This window comes from Crocodylus siamensis, chromosome 4 (assembly GCF_052110815.1).
Source record: "Crocodylus siamensis isolate JL-2025a chromosome 4, ASM5211081v1, whole genome shotgun sequence".
In the NCBI taxonomy this organism is placed as follows: domain Eukaryota; kingdom Metazoa; phylum Chordata; order Crocodylia; family Crocodylidae; genus Crocodylus; species Crocodylus siamensis.
In genome coordinates, this window is record NC_143398.1 from 68,761,957 (window position 1) to 68,782,500 (window position 20,544).

General features: G+C 44.4%; 1 protein-coding gene across 4 annotated transcripts in view; it reads right to left on the reverse strand.

The window, feature by feature from the left end:
- The window catches only part of PTPRR (protein tyrosine phosphatase receptor type R), a 231,792-nt gene that overhangs the window by 121,982 nt on the left and 89,266 nt on the right, over positions 1-20,544 (reverse strand). The window contains exon 2 of one of the 4 annotated variants that reach the window (XM_090042536.1): positions 10,766-10,868. The exons of the other annotated variants lie outside the window; for them this stretch is intronic. The gene's annotated coding sequence lies outside the window, so the exon portion shown is untranslated. The remainder of the gene's footprint in view (positions 1-10,765; positions 10,869-20,544) is intronic. 4 annotated transcript variants of the gene reach the window in all.

Sequence of the window (20,544 nt, forward strand, 5' to 3'; positions counted from 1 at the left end):
ACAGTGAACATCTTTTCTATTCACTGAACATCTGTACTTAGCCCATATGTCTAAGTCCAGGAAATTATTTTGGGCTGTGAATCTCAGTCATAAGTAAGCATCTACCTTAAGTGCCTAGTTCTGAAGACTAGTCCAAGAGACATAGTCCTTTCTTTCTATTAGTTCATTTAGGTTACTGACTAAATGTTATTGGCTCCCCCTTGCCATTCAGTGCAATGTCTGTTGTGAATCTCACTCTTAAGCCTCTAACTCTCCCCATTTAACATACAGAAAATTTAGATGCCAGATCTGGATTTGTCAATTCTGCTCCCAAAACCAGGCATATAAAGGTTAGAGTAGTGATCCTCACTGCCATTTTCAAGTCATTTTGTAGATCTGGGGTTGTCTCTCTATCTTGTTTTGTTTGCTGAGTTCCTCATCTGTAAAATGGGCATAATGGAAGCCATAGAAGCATCTATGATAGAACTTTTCAATGTGCTTTGGAGATGTTTTTGATTATGCCTTTAAATGTAGTTGTTCTTTCTCAATTTGGTTCTGCATTTCTCAAGAACTAAAATTTAATTGAGCATAAAACTGTCAGTCTTGCTAAAAATACCAGTTTGGAAGTATTTCAAAGCAACCAGAATTATAGTTTTGCAGCCCTTTCTGCCTCTCTTCTCCAGTTACCATGAGTTCTCTTAGAAAAGATGATAAAGATGATCTGACGCAAAAGCACAAGACAATACACAGCCAGATGGAAACATGGGGAGAGTGATGGAAAAGTTCAGCTGAACACCTCTCTAACCCTGTCATTCTTTGAGAAGCATGTGATAATTAGCAGCTTAAAACTGTCCAAACTGTCCTTATTCAATGTGCAGAAGCCAAATAATTTCCTACCTTACAATACAAAAACACAGAGCTAAATAGAGTACAATTTTTATGCACAGCAAGTTTGCATGAGTTACCTCTTATTTTATCCTCCCAAAGCCTGCTCAGATCCTCACAGTACTGGGCTCTTTTGAGCATGTTTAGTACAGTGCTTTATAATACATTTGCTTTTTCTCTCCAATTGTTAAATCTCTAGGTATGGACTGTTTAATGTTGGAAGTTAGAGAGAACAAGTACTGTCTTTTCCTGATCCCTTTGCATAAGCTTTATTTTAAGCTAGGTTTACATGTCTCAAATTACTCTAGGTCCCTGAAGTTAAAATTTCATAGATTCATAGATGCTAGGGTCAGAAGGGACCTCAACAGATCATCAAGTCTGACCCCCTGCTTAGGCAGGAAAGAGTGCTAGGGTCAGATGACCCCGGCCAGATGCCTATCCAGACTTCTCTTAAACACCCCCAAGGTAGGGGAAAGCACCACCTCCCTTGGAAGTCCACTCCAAATTTTGGCCACCCTTACTGTGAAGTTTTTCCTGGTATCTAGCCTAAATCTGCTCTCTGTCACTTTGTGACCATTGTTCCTTGTAATCACAACAGATGCCCTGGTGAACAGAGCATCTCCGATCCCTTGCTGCATCCCCCTAATGAATTTGTAGGCAGCCACAAGATCACCTCTCAGCCTTCTCTTGCAGAGGCTGAAGAGATCCAGGTCCCTCAGCCTCTCCTCATAGGGCTTGTCCTATAAGCCCCTAACCATATGAGTGGCCCTCCTCTGGACCCTCTTGAGTCCATCAACATCCTTCCTGAAGTACGGCACCCAAAACTGGACACAGTACTCCAACTGCGGTCTGACCAATGCCGCATAGAGGGGAAGTATCATTTTCTTGGTTCTATTTGTCATGCATCTGCTGATGCATGATAAAGTGCGGTTGGCTTTGCTGATGATTTTGTCACAATGATGACTTACGTTCATCTTGGAGTCTACTATGACTCCAAGATCTCTCTCTGCTTTTGTGCTGCTGAGAGGGTTATTTCCCAGCCAGTAGGTATGCTGGATATTTTTGCACCCTAGGTGCAGCACTCTGCATTTGTCCTTGTTGTACTGTATCCTATTGTGCACTGCCCACTTTTCTAACCTGTCCAGGTCTGCCTGCAATCATTCCCTGCCCTCCAGAGTATGCACTTCACCCCACAATTTAGTATCATCTGCAAACTTGGACAGAGTACACTTCACACCAGCATACAAGTCACTGTTGAAGATATTGAAGAGCACAGGTCCAAGAACCGAACCTGCGGGAATCCAGGTTTGGATGAATGTTATGGGCAAGATTTTCCAGAGTAACATGTCACTTTGCTGTCTTATTTTTTGCATGACTAGACTACTGCTTCCTTTACAGGAGACTCATTTTCTGAGTGAGTGCTCAGAACATCCTGAAAGTTGAGGCTCTTTCAGGTGATTCCAGATGGTACGTGGATTTTAAGTCTTTATCTGCATTGAATCTCTCAACCCTTTGATATTTGACCCTTGATGTCATCAAAGTTATCAAGAAAGTGCAAGATTTTCTGAAGGTGGTTGTGGCACACTGCCCCTCAGACCATGGGGAGAATGGGGATAAGATCTGACTAGAGTCTCTGGGTTGGTAGGAAACAATGGGATGCTAAGCAGCAAGCAGTTATCAAAGAAGGGGAATCCCACCCACTGTTGCTGCTGTCCCCTGCTGAGATGGAGGCTGGGGAGCTTCAGAGCTAATGAGGGCCAGATTAAGCCATTAGTGGGCCCTAGGCAAACAGACTTATGGGTCCTGGGCTGGTTGAGACCTCTCCTCCCCACCCCAGTAATGCTGCCCATAGGGATTGGGGCTTGGAGAAGTGTGGCCAAAGCTCAAGAGGAAAAAAAAGCAACACTATGTTTAAAACAAGTCCAACACATTTCAAAGAGAGGGGAGTAGAGATAGGAGGTGGGTGTGGGAGAGTTGTGAGGGACTGTGGCTGTGGGGGGTCAATAGGGTATGTTGAGGTGTATATATTGGAGAGGAGGGGGTGTGGAGACCCTCCACACACTCCCCACATGGTGTACAGCCCCCACTGCCAGTGGTGGTTACCCTTGGGGCCTGCACAAGCACCAGCACCACACGACGAGCAGCTCCAGCTAGCGCTGCACAGTAGTGGTGAAGAGCACAGCCCCACTGGCCACCTCTCTTACACTGGGCTCCACACAGCCCAGTTGTAGCTCCATCCTACCAGGGGGAAGCAGTGTGGGCTGGAACCTGCTGCCTTCCCTGCCACCTGCTCCCCAGGACCTGCAAGCAGGGGACAGGGAAGGCAGCTGGCTCTGGGCTTTCCCTGGTAGTGTGGAGCTGCACGTCCACTGCATGGAGCCCTGCACAAGAGGTGCAGTTGGTGGGGCTGCGCTCCTTGCTCCCTCTATGCAGTACTGGCTGGAGCTACACCTGGGTCTGCATGGGCCACGAGTGCCCCAAGGACTGCCACTGCTGGCAGCAGGGCTGTGCATCATGTATAGGGGTCCCCGCCACCCTTGTCACACCCACACCCTGCCAACGTGAGCTCTGCACTTCTGCCAACCCCCTGGGCGGGGGTCCATGCTCTCACCCAGCTGCAGCCCCACCCCCCATGGATCTAAAAATCAAAGGAACTTTTAAAAAAACATAAACCCATATCCACTTATTATAAGCAGACTGGGCAACACTAGCTTGGAGCCACCACTAGGAAGCAGCTGCCATGGTGGCGAGACCAGCAAAGGAGAGAGGAAGGGAAAGGAATGACGGTAGACTGAGCCATTCATGCTGCCATTGCTGAGGGGAGGACAGTGGCAGTGCAGGGAGATTGCCCCTTCTAATACCTGCTCCAGACGCTTCATGGAGGCAGGAGGGAGCAGGTGCAGGAAGAGGAAACCTGCGCACTGCTGCCACTGTCCAGTGCATTATTCTCTTTAATACTAATGCCATTTTTTTTTAAGGCTAATTGCTCCAGGCTTGGGGTCTAACATTGCTCATGGCTCCTGGATTCTTGAGAAATCCCTTGGTTATCAAATAACTTATTATGGAAAACAATTTTACTACAGGTTTCCCTTGCTTTAGGCAGGTTCTTATGCAATAACCCTTTTTATCCCAACATTCATATATGCAAGGTAAATTCATTCCTATGCAATCAGTTTGGTGGAAGCCCACAATCAGCTGCTTTGTGCAGTGCATTGCGGGAATGATGTACACCAAAATATAGTCTCCTGTGTGGATCTGTGCTCTTTGCTTGTTGTCTGCGACCCATGTTTCTGTAGTTGCCATCCCCATTACAACAGTATCCTGCCTTTGGGTGTACTGTCTGCTAGGGGTGTGTGAAATGGGCTCTATTTGATTTGGATTCAGATTTGGCCCAAATCAGGGACAGTGATTCGATTAGTTGATTTGGATCACTGTCTCTGATGCTATTTGGCAGAATCCAAATCTGAAGATTCCATGCTGATTCGGAGAATCAGCGATTTGCCCATCGACACAGCTTTAAATGTTTTTTATATACCTCGAGGCTTGTGAATACTGCAATGCTGAGGTGGATAGAGCATCCCACAGTAGTGAAGGGGAGCCTCCTACATGTTCCCTGGCAGATCTGGAAGTGTTTCTGGTCCACTTCTGGGTCTGTTGCCAAGTGCCCTGGGGATCCATTGTGTTCCTGTGGGATGCTCCATCTGCCCTAGCATCGCAGTGTTCACGAGCAGCCTGGTACCTTGACATATATTGAAAAAACATTTAAAGCTGTGTCTATATCCAAATTGCTGAATCTTTCCAAATCAACTTGGAGGTTCCAATTCAATTCAGAGAGATTAAAGAGTTTCCTGATTAGATTCAGATTTGGCTACTGTATCGAGCCAAATCTCCACCGAATTAAATCAGCGACCAAAGCTATGCACAGCCCTACTGTCTGCTGTTGGTAAGGACCAAAATTGTCTTGTAAAAGTGGTAGAAATGGGTCTGGGGGTCAGTGCAGTCAAGGTCTTGAAACATATCCCTATTTGTTACATTGTAAAGTGGGTTCCCTTTATGCAAATTTGAGTTATGTGCCATTTTAGAGGAACACATGTACAGCATAAAACGAGGGAAACCTGTACTTGATTGAATCATACAGAAGAAGATATTACAGCCATCTGTTCAGTTTTGGGAGAGGCGTTATTTAGTGATGGGAGGTCAAAGAGTGAGAGCAAGAAAGAAGCTTTTCTGCCTGATATTTGTTGGTCACTAGCATCACCCTCTTCATGACTGGAAAGCAGAGGCCCTTTCCAGAGATCTGCACCATGGGAAGAAGAAATAAAGTGTTATCCACTATTCCATTTTTGCACAGATAACATGGTTTTTATATTCAGTGTTACAGAGAGATTTAGAGCAATGAACATTTTACTTCAAATGTATATATTCACATTTATCCACTATGCCTTTTCTCAAATGATAGGCATTGGAGCAGGACAATCAAAAAGGTCTACATCATACAAATAACACTGGACTCCACCCAGCCTCACATTTCTGCACTACTTTATTATCCCTAACCATCTCATTTTTCAGATAAATCTTATTTGTACATGATTATAATATTGTAAATATTGCATTGTAAAATACTTTCCTTGTCATCCTAATGGGAGTGTACTACAGTTAGGTCTGCATTTAGTATTTTGGAACATGTAGGCTGTATTAACTGCTAGCATTTCTTCACATTTTATTTTTACTACAGGGCTGCCACATTCAGATATTGCAGGATCACTGCCATCACTCATTGTTGCTATCTTTGGCCTTCCTATTTAATACATACATAGCACTTGGTATGTAAAAAGGACTTAGACATTGACAACACTCTGCAAACATTAACTAATTAGTTTAATGCTTTATATTTGTACTTTGCTCACAGTGTACTTTGCTCCTGTGCTTGCCTTGTCTTTGCTGTTCAAGTTCCATGGATGCAAGCTGGAACTCCCTGAACATATTTCTCTGGGTGATCTCAATACTTCCGTCAGTCTCTCTCCTTTCCTTTCATATTTATGCTCTTCCTACCTGCACTAAGGCCCAACTACCCTTCAAAGCTTCCTGTTGTCTCGTTTTAACTGGTTTTGTTAATTCTTCTATTTGTCCAGAATTTTTCTTATCTGTTTTTGTCACCTCCTACTGTTCTAAGTCCTTCTAACCTGTTTATTGTTTCCCAGGAAGAGAAGATGACAAATTTATAATCCTTTCAGTAATTCAAATAGGAACCAATTGAAAAGTATTTATCACTCTCTTTTTCCCCTAATTATTGAAAATGACAGTGGAAGCAATCACTCTGGCTTCTCCAGGTGAGCAGTAATGATGCCACTTACATTTCTCCTGCCAAGACCAGGGCCACCATTAAGAAACACGTCCTGCCAACCCATTCTCTTTCTACCTGAACCAAAGTCTTGCAAAGCTTAGAGAAGTCCTGGGCATATACCTTAGAAAGCTCTCTCTCTTTACCTAATTGCTGGGATTTAGTGCATGCAGAGTAGAGGCAAATGTAATTGTTCCTCAGTGGTGGTCCCAGGCTTGGCAGGGATGTGGTATAAATATGACTTGGCAAGGGAAACCAACCTTTATTTACATTTTGCCTTTCTCCTGTGCTATACAACCTCAAGATATTCTATCAAGTTTATTTGTTTTTGCTCATGGCAAAGAGTATATATAATGGAAAAGTGACTTCTTAGTTATTGGAAACTAACTGACAAGAGACACAATAATTTGCTTTATGAGTGATGTTTGCACATTCTGGCATTCAAAAGAGCCTGAGCAATAGATCTGAGGCTATTTGCAAAGAAATATCAGCCCCTCCCCCTCTATATTCCTTATGTGAGAATACATAATTTCTGCATCCCAACACGCATGATGGCTCCAAGGGCAATGCTCAGAGGATGCACATACCATTTAAGACCCAGTCCTATGAATGACCAAGTACTGGATCTGCAGTATTCACTGTGCTTGCTTGCTTTCCTCCTCAGTCCTGATGAAGAATGACTTACATTCGAAAGCTTGTCGAACTTTATTGTAAACACACAGCTGGTCCCACAAAAGATAGCACCCCCCAAAATTCTTGCCTCTTGCAAGGACTGGAGCACAGTTGAGCTTGCATGGAGCCCTACTGCTTCCTATATTACGTGTGCTCTATTTTAATAAAAACTTCTCTCATTTACAGAAATTAGAAATTGTATGCATTAATAAAGGCCCAGCTACATCAGGGGAATTTTATTTGCTTTAATAAGGGCTGAATATGGTCCTGGATGGTTAAGTCTAAAATAAAAAAAGTTGTAAAAATCTGAAGGGAAGATAATTTATGATTTGTATGCTTATAGTTTCATAGTTTCATAGTAGCTAGAGCCGGAAGGGACCTAGGTAGATCATCTAGTCCGACCCCCTGCCTTGGCAGGAAAGAGCACCGGGGTCAGATGACCCCGGCAAGGTGCTCATCTAACTTCCTTTTAAAAATCCCCAGGCTAGGAGCCTGCACCACTTCCCCTGGAAGCTGGTTCCAGGCCCTAGCCGCCCTGACTGTGAAGTAGCGCCTCCTAATATCTAATCTAAACTTACCCTCCGCCAGCTTGTGACCGTTATTCCTGGTCACTCCTGGCAGCGCACAGGGGAACAGGGACTCCCCCAATACCTGCTGATCCCCCCTGACCAGTTTGTAGCAGGCCACAAGGTCCCCCCTTAACCTTCTCTTGTGGAGGCTAAACAGGTTCAGGTCCCGTAGCCTCTCCTCATAAGGCCTGCCCTGCTGACCCTTGATCATACGAGTGGCCCCGCTCTGAACTCTTTCCATATCGTCCACGTCCCTCTTGAAGTGTGGTGCCCAGAACTGGACGCAGTACTCCAGCTGCGGCCTGACCAGTGCCGCATAGAGGGGGAGGATCACCTCCCTGGACCTGCTCGAGATGCATCTGTGGATGCATGACAGGGTACGGTTGGCCTTCTTGACTGCCTCCCCACACTGCCGGCCCATGTTCATCGTGGAGTCAATGACGACTCCAAGATCCTTTTCCGTCTCTGTGCTGGCAAGAGGGGAGTTCCCCAACCTGTAAGTGTGGTGCCGGTTCTTCCTCCCCATGTGCAACACCTTGCACTTCTCAGTGTTAAACCCCATCCTATTCTCATCCGCCCACCGTTGCAACCTGTCAAGGTCAGCTTGTAGCCTATTGCACCCTTCTAGTGCACCCACATCCCCCCACATCTTAGTGTCATCAGCAAACTTGAACAGGGTGCTTTCTACCCCCTCATCCAAGTCACTGATGAAGATGCTGAACAGTGCGGGCCCGAGGACCGAGCCCTGCGGAACCCCACTGCCCACGTCCTTCCAGGTCGAGAAGAACCCATCCACTACCACCCTCTGGGTGCGGCCCTCCAACCAGTTGGCGACCCATTTGACCGTGTGGGCATCGACACCACAGTCTCCCAGCTTTTTGATGAGGACAGGGTGAGAGACAGTGTCGAAAGCCTTCCGGAAGTCCAGAAAGACTACATCCACAGCAACCCCTGCGTCTAATGATTTGGTGACCTGATCGTAAAAGGCCACCAGGTTGGTCTGACAAGACCTGCCACTGATGAACCCATGTTGGTTGCCCCTGAGCATGCATTCCCCCGCAAGGCCCTCCTGGATGTGTGCCAGGATAATTTTTTCAAAGAGCTTACCCAGGATTGAGGTAAGACTAACTGGCCTGTAATTTCCCGGGTCCTCTTTTTTTCCCTTTTTGAAGATAGGGACCACATTGGCCTTCTTCCAGTCCTCCGGCACCTCGCCAGAGCACCACAAGTGCTCATAGAGCCGCGCCAGGGGTCCCGCAATGACCTCGGCCAGTTCCTGTAGAACCCTAGGGTGAAGATCGTCCGGACCAGCGGACTTGAACACGTCCAGCCTCTCCAGAAGTACCCTAATTAACTCCTCGCTAACCCCTGGCCCAGGCGTGTCTCTCCCAGGGCCCGAGGGGGGCCCAGCAGGGAGGTGGCTGAACTGGTCCCTACTTAGGAAGACAGAGGCAAAGAAATCATTAAATATGTTAGCTTTATCATCTGGCGTGATGACTAAGTTGCCCATCGTGTCCTGCAGGGGCCCCACATTACCCGGGACCCTCTTTTTACCCCCTATGTATTTGAAGAAGGACTTCTTATTGTCCTTAATCCGGGAAGCTAGTCCTATCTCCATCTCTGCCTTGGCCCTCCTGACTGCCCCCCTACATCCTCGGGCGACTGTAACATAGTCCTTCTTGGTGATGACCCCATCTCTCCATTGGGTATATGCCTCCCTTTTAGCAAGGAGACATTCCCGGATGCTCTTAGTGAGCCATGGGGGTTTATGTGCCCTCCTGCTCCCTTTGACCCTTGTTGGAATTACCTCCCTTTGGGCATGGAGGATCGTCTCCTTAAGGAGCAACCACTCCCCTTCGACATCTGATTCCCTTCCCCTCTGGGTCCTCAGCGCTTCCCCAACGATCCTCCTTAGCTTGTTGAAGTCAGCCCTCCTAAAGTCTAGGGCTGTTGCCTTGCTGCAGCCCTTTGCCACCTTACGCTGGATGGTGAATTCCAGCAAGCGATGATCACTGTCTCCCAGGTGGCCCATCACCCGCAGCCCCCTCACCAGGTCATCACCCGTGGCCAGCACCAGGTCCAACAAGGCGTCTCCCCTGGTGGGACTGTGCACTTCCTGGGTTAGATATATATTTTTATACACTTTATGTGAGAGCACCATGCTAAAAAAGAAAGGAATATTATTTGTGACTGTGGTTGTTATTTATTTTTAAATCAATAATGTTTAGCAGAAACTATTGATTTTTAAATCGTTCTGACAAATTATGTCAATTAGTTCCCATTATTTACAAAGCCTAATACCATCTAGCTATGAAAAGGCAGGAATCAATGTGCTTAGGGTATAATCCTACAAACTCTTACCCTTACTTACATGAGTTGTTCCACACAGACAATCCCATGGAAATCATCAACAGGAGTAAATGTAAGGTTACTTCTGTTGCAAAATTGGGCCTAACACATAAGCTAAATGTACACATCTGTTTTATACATGAAATAACCTGTGGCATAACTTTACCCCTGCCTTCCTCCCAGCACTAACAACTCCCACACTTTCCACATCATTATTATTAGGAGAGCATATAAGTCTTCTAAATTTATGGTGAATACTCACGTTAAGCAAATTCAGTGATTTGTAAGGTCCCTTCCAGCCCTTTAACAACTATGAAACTATGAAACTGAACAAAGCACTACGAGATACACTTCAATACAGTGGGAAAGGGAATGGGTAGATTAACTGAGAGCTTCTTCTCAGTTTCTTTTGACTATGATCTTAAGAGCTTCTCCAGACAAGCACAAGATTTCCAGAAGATATTCAGACAAAAACTTCATACTACAATAGCTGAGGGGAAAGGAGAAAAACAGAAAAATATCTCGAGAACAAGAAGGTTTTAGGAAGCTCTGAATTTGTCAAGAACAGGGAGCTGCAAGTACAAGCTAAATATTTTTGTAAATTCTTACTTTTCCTCTGGCAAAAGCCATGGCAAAAAAACTTTGGAAATAGGATGATACCTTACAGAATTTATTATAGCTATAAGTAAGAAAAAAAAAATCAGTGAAACTGGTTAGGACTGTGACCATAGTTTGTCCTCTATTTCCTGTCTATACTATGTATTTTCAAGGATTACAAAATTATAATTAATGCTTCATAGTATTCCAAAAACTAAAGCATCCCATTTGCTTATGATGTACAACCAAAGCCCACACAGAACATATAGCTCAACATTTCCTGAACACATTAAGTCTCATCTACTGCTCATGCCACCTGTGTATATTAAATAGACCTATATCACACTCTGAGTTACTTGATAGAATTTCTTACTTTTCCAAAAGCTGTTTAGATGTCACTGCTGAGTCCACATCGATGTGCAAAATTCTGTACATTTCATTCTCTCATCATTGATCAGCCCTAATCATGCAGATTTCTAAACCAACAAAGAAAGAAAAAAACAAATCTTATTCAGCTGCTAGAAGGTGACAGTCTGGTATTATTGCTAGAGACATAACTGGTCCCAGAACTGCTGAGATGTGCTCTCTTGGGACACACCTCAGGTGCCTGATGTTCCTGCAGCTTACCAGAATTGGAATGTACAGAGGGGATGCTTTTCATCATCATTAGCAAACCTGTACAAACAGGTCTAGAAGGTGAGCTAGGCAAAGAAGACAAGAAGCAGATCCCAAGTTTGAAAGATTGCACAACCTGCATCAGTAGCTTTATTGGACTATTCAGATGCATTCTTCGTGTTAAATTCACTGGATGAACAAGTCTACAAGTGTGTGCAACTTGAAAGGGAATTCAGTTAGTTGGAAGGTTAACTTCAATAAGAAATAATAATAGTTTTGCAGTAGACCAGGTTATTGCTGTTTGTATTGTCATCTTTAGTCATTCACATCATGACCATTCCTTCCTCATGAATTATGACAGACGGCATATTTTCTTGATCAAATTTTGCTTCACTTACACTGGTATAATATCAAGTTGAATGGAGTCACATGGGCATTAATTCGAGAGCTGCTTGAGCAGTCAAACTAGAGACGTTTAATTATGGGGCAAACATTTATTCACTGGCTATCTCAGGGCATGGACACAGAACATGTTTATATCTGTATAATTTACAGTGAGTTTGTACATTGATGTAAACTACACCATGATTCAGGACAGAGAGATGGCCCACTCTCCCAGGTTGGCTGCCTACAGTAGATGTTAGCAGTAGTGTAGCTGGGGGGGAGTGGAGAGTGGGGTACCAGCTCTGTGCACTGATTTAGGGTGGAGAGCCAGACTGGGAGCCCCTGGGGATCCTCTGCCATGGGCCTGCTTCAGCTGGTGTAAGCAGTGAGCCCATTCCCCAGTTTTAGCAATGTGAATCTGGAGTGCCAGAGCAGTATCTGCTGTTGCCACCAGAGTGTGCAAATAAGACAGCACTCCCCCCTCGCTCCAGCTGTCAACATAAAGTATCCCCTTCCCCTTGGTCTGTCCAGGGTCCCAAAGGAGCTCACTACCTCTCCAGGCACTATTACACACCTCACCACTACATTTTAGACTTTGAGCAAATGGCCACCCTGGAATGAAACAAAAATACAACATCTAAACCAGTATAGCTTACAGCACCATATAATTACTCCTGTTTCTTTGCAGAGTAACTTTACAATGGAGAAGAGTGACTTACATTGGTGCAGATGGTAGGACAGGGCTCAGGGCCTGGTTCAGAGAGGCATGAGCTTTGTCAGGTGCTAAGACTGGTGTAGGGCTTTTCTTGCAAAGATTTATCTATCTTTCAATAATCAATAACACTCTCACATCACACATTGTTCTTTCCATCCATGTATCGTAAAGCAATTCACAATGGAAGAAAAGTACCATTATGTTCATTTTACAGATGGAGAAGATTGAGGCACCAAAAGGGTAACCCGACTTGCTCATAGACATGCCACAGGTGAGAGACATGATCGTGAGCTACACACAGGTCCCCAGATGTCCAGAGCATACCATCTCTACTTTAAAAGGGTTTTTTTTTCATATTTCACTGAAAGTTAATAAATATGAATATATAATTAAAACTGAACCATAAGCAAGTCTAAAACTGCTATGATTTACATGTTCTAAAATAGAGAAAGAAGGTTCTGCATATAAATTTTAGTTGGAGTGAGTAAAACGTTTCCAGAAAACTTGATCTGACTTTAGTATTCATAGAATCAATGGTTTAGAAAGGACTTCAAGGGTCATCTGGCCCACCCACTGTGAAACTGAAAGAATGCTACTATTAAATCATCCTTGTTCAATGCTTATCCAAATCCAATCTCTTCCCAAATATGTTCCTTGATATATTTGCATCCTGGAATATACATAGAATATTACTAGAATTCATTAAATATCTCTTTTTAATGACTGCTTGTAACTACCACCCTTCAAGTAGATGAGTGTTTAAGTTACTGATTTAGAAAAGAGAAAAACAGAAAAATTTTTGTTTAGACGAGATGAAAAGATAATCAATTGACCGTGACACCCTTAATGCCTGTATTCTTTGGGACCACAGAGTTTACTCTCAAGTCTTTTGAAGGTTGGTTTGTTCTAACCTGCAACTTTGCACTTTGTATTTAAATTCCTGGATTACATTGTCATTTTGTTATGTTTTTTCCTCTATTAAGAATACATATAGCTAGATCTCAGCGAAACAAGTTTGCAAAGAGGAACAACTATTTTAAATCTGTTTCAATGTGACTGGGTTCCAACTAGACTCAGTCTTCATTTTCACTGAATTTATCTTCATTTATCTTTTGATCAACATTATTATCTGAATGAACTTCCAATAAACTGACCAAAATCTGATGATTTTTGATCATCTTGAAAATGGTTCTGGTAAAAAAATATTGTTAAAAAATTGGAAAAATGTAGTGATTTCTCAAAAACTTTTTTTTGTGGAAAACAGGCCATTTTTGACAATACCTTTTTGCGTGTAAAATATTTGACTCTAATAAATAGTTCCTACACAAGTTACATACTAAAGATGAGTATTTGGACACACTGTCTTTTATAGAGATGAATAAATATAAACATACAGATCCATCCTGTTGGATGGTAACAAGAGCAGAAGAGTAAGCATCATATTAGAGATTTGACAAAGGAACAAAAATGCCAAGACTGAGTTAGGTTTGAAAGACTGGGAAGACAGAGGTAGCAGGATGTTATACAAGATCAAAAAGGTTTAGAGAGAAAAAGAAACCCGGGAATTTGTTTAAATTCATAAATCCTATTTGCTTTCCTAATGGAAATTCTACATTCCTGGTTTTGTTAAATTCATATTCCACTATGTCTGATGAATAATGTAATTTTTCACCTTTGGGGCTATGGATCACTCCTGTGTGGGGGGCTATTGAGTCTTTGTTTCTTCACTCAACGCCCCCCACCCCGACTTTGTATATCATCAAGGTTACACTATTTTTGAATGGAGAAAGGCTAGAAATCTATACATTTCTTTTTAGGAAAACAACCAAAAAATTCTCATTTTAAGGGCACTGAAAATCCTGTGAAAAGGATACTGTGATTTCATCTACACTTATCAAAACTCATACTGTTCCAAGAACACAGGAAATTGTCTCTAGAGTTCTCTTATATAAACAGTGACTTCATAGTAAAAGGGAGGTTACTACGAAAGAAATGTAACCTGTGGTTTTTCATCAATACCTTTAGGTATTGGTAACTTATGTCTGAGAAGGTTAATTGAAATGATTTTTTAAAAATATAAAATATCAAGTAGAAAAAAACCTAGATCAAACACAGAAGTAATCGGGTTAGGTTCAATGGCTTGTGCTTTGCAAGAGATAAAACTAGATGATGATCACAAAGGATTTAAGCACATTGTCTACATGTTTCACCCACTGGCTGGTCTTCTCAGTGTTAGCCAACAGTTGATTTAACTGATGCAGTGAATTTTATGTAGATACACACGCACACTTCTAATGTTACTTCTTTTCATTAAAACAGTGTGATGGCATATGGTATTGACAAGTTCAAGTCCAAGGAGCAGATGTTCAAGAGCTCTTCAAGAGTCTGTGTTGAGTGGTGTTGGCTTGCCCCCAATTAGCATCCCAGAATGTGGCATTTCAGTGATTTATTTTCACCTGCCAAATGAGCCTCTTGCAGCAGGAAGACATCCATTTTCTGTTTGTATGATAGCTTGGTTAGGTAGTTCCATTTTACAGGTCAAAAGCCTTCGGCATTAAGGTGGAAATCACAAAGTATGAGCTTATGCTGTTTCTTTGTGTTTGGCTGTTCCACTTGAGAATGTTGCTTGAGTTACTCAGTTGGGCTCTGAGGCTTTCAGTTCGTGTTTGCTCATAATGCAATGGCATTAGTTATGTTGAAGTCCTTAACAGGGAGGACCATGTTAAAGTCTACCATTCCATTTTAATTAATTAAAATCTCTCTCTCTCTCATTCTCTCTCTCTCTCTCTCTCTCTCTCTCTCACACACACACACACACACACACACATACACACACACACACAGAGGTTCACTGACACACAGTATTTTTTTAACTTTCCAGCTGCTTCTATCCCTGTAAACACATATCAACTTTATTACTGCTAATGAGTTGAATCTTACCAGGTGATGCTAAACACCTGAGGGGTAGTTTGCACAGGCTGCAATTTAATCTGGTTTCCTGTGTCTGTTATTTAATTAGCAACATCAGTCTTGACTGCTGTATGTGCTGATGATAGAAAATATAGGCAATTACGAACAGTCATCAAACCTTATTTTCTAAATTACACATCAAGAAAGAAAATAGATTTAGAAGTATAAAAATAATTTAAGCAACACTTGTGAAAGCTGTATCTCAGTCTGATAAAGCTAACAATTCTACACATTAACTGACATTTTCTATTACTAGCTTTGGGTAGTGGAGAAAAATAACAGGCTAATAAAAATGTTCCTCTCTACAGAATTCCCAGAATTATTTTTTCCTATAGAACATTAAGAAGAAAACCCGATCTAAGGCCTAATGAATACTGTGTTCACACTCAAAGCCTCTCTAGCATGACAGAATCCTTTTTTCTGCCAGCTGCTACACCCCCCTTTGCCAAGTGGAGGAAGACTTCTACCAGTGCCCACTAGTGTTGAGTAGTGTTGAGCAGTTAATGATGATGAAACACATGTCTTTTCAGACAACTGCCACAGTCATTCAGAAAAGACTGCTTTCCCAAGGTGCACTTCACATTCTGGCAGCACAGTTGCTGCATGGAGCTGCACAGATCTTCAAAAGCATATGGGTACACATGCCCTCCTAGGCTAAGTACAGATAGTCAAAAAGCCCGAGGCTGAATTGATTCAGTCTTTGCAGGTTAGTCCAAACTGCACAAATTAAATTGAAACAGAAGTGAACAGACTTTTACCTTTGATTCAGGAAATGCAGCCACATGCCTGCAGTGGCTTAAGCCAGAAGCCGGGGGGGGCACTAGAGCATGACTCTCTAACTGTGTGCTCACTTCCCCTTCCTGCTGCCCCCCAAGGTCTCTGGGATTTGAAATCCAGAATTACAGCAGCAGGACCCTGCAGGGTTGCTCATCACTTCCTTTTCCTGCTTCCAGATGCCTCTGGGATGTGTGGTCCACAGTTGCAGCTGGCAGTAGGTTTGAACAGGGCAAAGGGTGTTTAAGCCCCGTCCCTGGCCCCAGCCCCCAGCTGGTGTTTGCCAGGGACGGGGGCATGGTCCTCTCCCGTAGACTGGCCCATAGGCAACACATAGGGGAGTCATGGGGGGCACATTCCCCCCCTGAGATTGGCCACTGCTGGCTTCTGCAGGCAGTTGCTGCTCACCACCCTGCCCTTTGCTGTCACAGACACCGCCAGCATCTGTGGGCGGTTCCTGCTCACTCCCCTGCTGCCAGCGTCTGTGAGTGGCCCCCACTTGCTGCCAACTACAAATGCCCACCCAGTCTTGGGAGCCCCCACCAAGTCTCAGTCTCCCCCCACCCTTATGTCAGCTACCCCTCACTGCTCCAGCTAGGGAGCAGAGGGGCAGGGCCAGCCCTGCTCTCTGGTGCAGACAGCACAGTCCAGCCCAGGGCTGGAAAGCATGCGGGGATACTGTGATTTAACTTGAACCAGGAAGGGGTCTGGGACAGAAGTTTCATAAACCAGTTTGACCCAAACCAGTTAAGTCTGATTGACTTTTATTAGTAGATGTTTTGGATGGGGAATCCAGGAAAAAGATGACAAAGCTGAGATGGAAATACAAAGTGCCCGAGCGAGGGACTAACAATCGAGGGATGGGGGAGAGGAGGGGAACGCGACTAGGTTACATACCATACAATGTTAGCCAACTAAGCCTGGGAGTGGGGGGTTGTGGAAGGGGGAGGGGGGGGTCACGATGCTGAGAGGGAAAGGAGATAGATACACACATACCCGTTACAGTGGTCTGCAATGTTGGAGGAAGTGGCTCGGAGAGAGCGTCTCAGTCCCTAAAGTCCGATCGTGGGGGTCCTCTTCGGGTGGGGCGGGGTCATCCATGGCAGCGAAGTCCTCTCGACGCGAAGCGAAGCGGGGGGGGCAGTTCAGGCGGCGGTGTCCTCCGGGTCCGGTCCGGCTATGGCTCGTCTGGAGGGGTTGGTGTACCGGCGGTGTCCCGTGATGTGCTCCACGTAGATGTCGCGGGACCAGCGGAAGGTGTCGGACACCATGAGGCAGCGCATCAGCTTGGCGTAGCGGCGGGAAACGCGGCAGACATGGAGGATGCTCTCGTTGCTGGGGTCCCAGGCTCCGAGCGTCCCCACGATGAGCACATCCACCGTCATGTCGTAGCCGCGGCCCCTCAGGGTGTCGGCCAGCGGGTACTACATTCAGCCAGGTTTATCTTAAACCAGTCTCAGCCATTTTGAAACTTGTTTATGTGCACTGAGCTTCCGTTCTGTTACAGGTGTAAACCAGTTTCTGATTACTTAAATTGGTTTATGTGCAACTTCTGTCCCTAGCTTGAGGGCTATCTGCTGCCAGAACTTCTGGCACAGACACTTAGCTATAGACAAAACTTTGAACATACTACATAAGAAAAGAACAGTTAGAAACTTGGCAGACATTCAAACAAAGACAAAATTGCGATTGGAGTATTTTATGCCCTATCCCAAACATTGTCCTTCTGCCATGCACATCTGGCATGCACCACTGTGAAGATGTCATCATCCTGGTCCTGCAGATCAGCCCTGCACCCAGGCCTGCCCCAAGCCACCAGACCCCAGCTGGTCTGATGATCAGCTGATTGTCAAAACTGGTCCCAGAGGCTAGGTATAGACATTCAAAAAGCCCAAAGCAGAATCTAAGTGATGTTGTTTTTTGTAAATGGAATAGTTTAGATTAGTAGTGACTAGAATACACATTCACCTGAGGGTGGGGGCAGGCAAATCTCAGACTGGGTTCCTCCATTTTTAAACCAGTGTATGTGTGCCAAACTTCTGTTCTGTTATGGTTATAGATTGGTTACCAATCACTTACATCAGTAAAAGTATCATGTCTGTCCCTGGCCAGAGAATCCCAGGTCTGTTCGAGACTCTGGGTTATTCTGTTGATTATTTATGTCTCAAGACAGCCCAACCGCACATGTAGTTTTTAGATGTCCTAGGGCACCATTACCCCAGGATTAGGGAGATTTTCTCACAACCCCAGGTGCCTCATGCTCTGAGATGTTTTAAAACTGTGCGTTCAGCTTTGCTCCCTGCAACATGGCATTTTAAAGTGCCCCAGCCCCCCAGCTCCTGTGGGGGATGTAGGACAAGACAGGAAAGGTGACCAGCCTTGGGGTCACCAAGTTCCTGACAGGCTCCCTCTGCTGCGGAACCTTGCAACCTGCTTTTCAGCCCATTTTCACATTGGGATCAGGGCTATCGTGGGCCCAATGCCAACTCCTGTCCCCATGCCAATACTGACAGTCAGCTGACTACCAGCATCAGCCTAGGGGTACTACATGTCCAATTTATGGTGACATAAACAAGCCACAAAGGTGTTGCATATGTTTTGACTCTGTATTGGAACCACTGCTTTCTTGTAGTGAGAGAAGAGAGTCCAAGCAGCAGCTGAAGGCAAAACCTAGCTATTCAGTGAACAGAAGAAACTTGGAAAGCAACAATCCTTAAGGAGACTTAGGGGTAAGAGTGGATAGATAGGAAGTTAAGCCGGAGTTTATAGTGTAACCTGGCAGCAGGCTACTGTCATGCTGGGATACAATGTGTCTTTTCTGTATAAGCTAGCTATTGAACTTCAATTAGTTACCTTTAGCGCTGTTTTGGTTGCACAACACTGTGCTTGGTCTCCCTGCAGTTTATAGGCATGTACAGAGAAATGCACCAGCTTGGCTAAATTGCATCTGTAACTGTTTTATTTTTTTTTCTTCTGTATAACTGCTGTGCGGCACTCTCACATTTATGTAACCTTGAAGTCTTAACTAGTAAGCTAAATGAGCACTTTGTATTTTTCTCTGTTGGCATTAAGCTACACATGCGCATTTTGTAGATTTTATTTCTTATCTAGAAGTGTTATTTTTGCAGAAATGAAACTTATGTAAAAAGTCTGCCTAGCAATTACTATGTAAAAGAAACTATCCTATCCCTGTATGCTCAGCTTATATCATAGTTAGTGTCACAGAGGCAGTCCAACCAACATCTATAAAGAGGCAAAGAAACAGAAAACAAGAAACAATGACTAGAAAACTCTATAGGCCCGATCACCCTATAGACCGGTTCTCAGCCTCTCTGTCTGGGCGTACCCCAGCAAAGACAAAGGCCTCGAAAATCCGACAACTAACAACGATTCACCGTGTTACAGTTTTGTACTATATATCCCACTCATGAGCTGTTGACCAGTTCTGGGACTACAGAGCCGGCAGCCGCACCTAGCTTAGGACTTGTTCCACTGTTGGAACGCAAGGGCTGGCTCTGGAACCCCGTGAACCAACAGACCCCCTTTGTATCCAGCATACTGTAACTGAAGAAACATCGGAGACTCCACTCCTCGACTGCCTCTCATCGTAGCTTAGACAGCATATCTACGCTCGCTATACTTGTATTTACTGCAGCTTCGTTCCAACCGGCCTCCCCTCTTATTCATAAGAGGGTGAGGCCAGGTGAGAGAATAAAATCTTTTTGTTTTACTCTATATCTACTCTGTAATAACTTCTACTACTAACAACCCATATCAATGACCCGTTGACCAGTTCTGACTTAAAGAGCTGGCAGCTGCACCTAGCTTTGGACTAGCTCCACTGTTGGAACGCAAGGGCTGGCTCTGGAACCTCGTGAACCAACGGACATCCTATAGAATAAGAAAACTAACAACTTACTCTAAGTCGTCTACTTGTGCCAACTCGGCGAACCTCAAGGGCGGCTATAAAGCTACCTCCAATCCCGCCCCACAAGCCGCGCGCTCGCACAGCTCCGCAAAGCCCGCAGCTTCCCTAAGCGGTGCCGGAACCGCTAGCCCAGCATTCCGCCACAGCATCTAGTTTGGGCACTAGCTTGGTTAAAGTGGGCATGATTCTACCATGCAACATACAGTGTTGCTTTTTCTTTCATTCTAGGAAGGCCAATATCTTCCCTGTAGCCTCTGTAAAGGATCATCTTGATATTCATTGCACACAGACCCATCCCCTTCGTAAGCGGCCCTTACTGCATCTTCTAAGTTAAATCCTTGAATTTTACAATGTTATACTGTGGGGTGGACCAAAGCGGTGTGTACTGAAAGAGGGAGGTGGGAGGCGGAACAAATTCAAAAATGGACTGAAGCAGCATGCTCACAGAATGAAGTGGCATGCTCACAGATTGCTATATCTTAGAGGGAACATTGGTCAACAAGACCTGCACCCTTATGCCTATTTTCCTGGCAACCTGCATTGGTTCTGCATGATAGATAAGGAGGCCCTTGCCATCAATACCATGTTTAAAACCTGGCAGTTTTAAAACTTGGCAATACTAAGTAATACTTGGCAAATACTAAGTATTATAGCAAATATTTGGCAATACAAAGTTTAAAACCTGGCAGCATTATCTGGAAGGAGTTGAACACCTCATATGTGCCTACACAGACCACAAAAACTTGGGAGGCAGCCAAAATCCTGA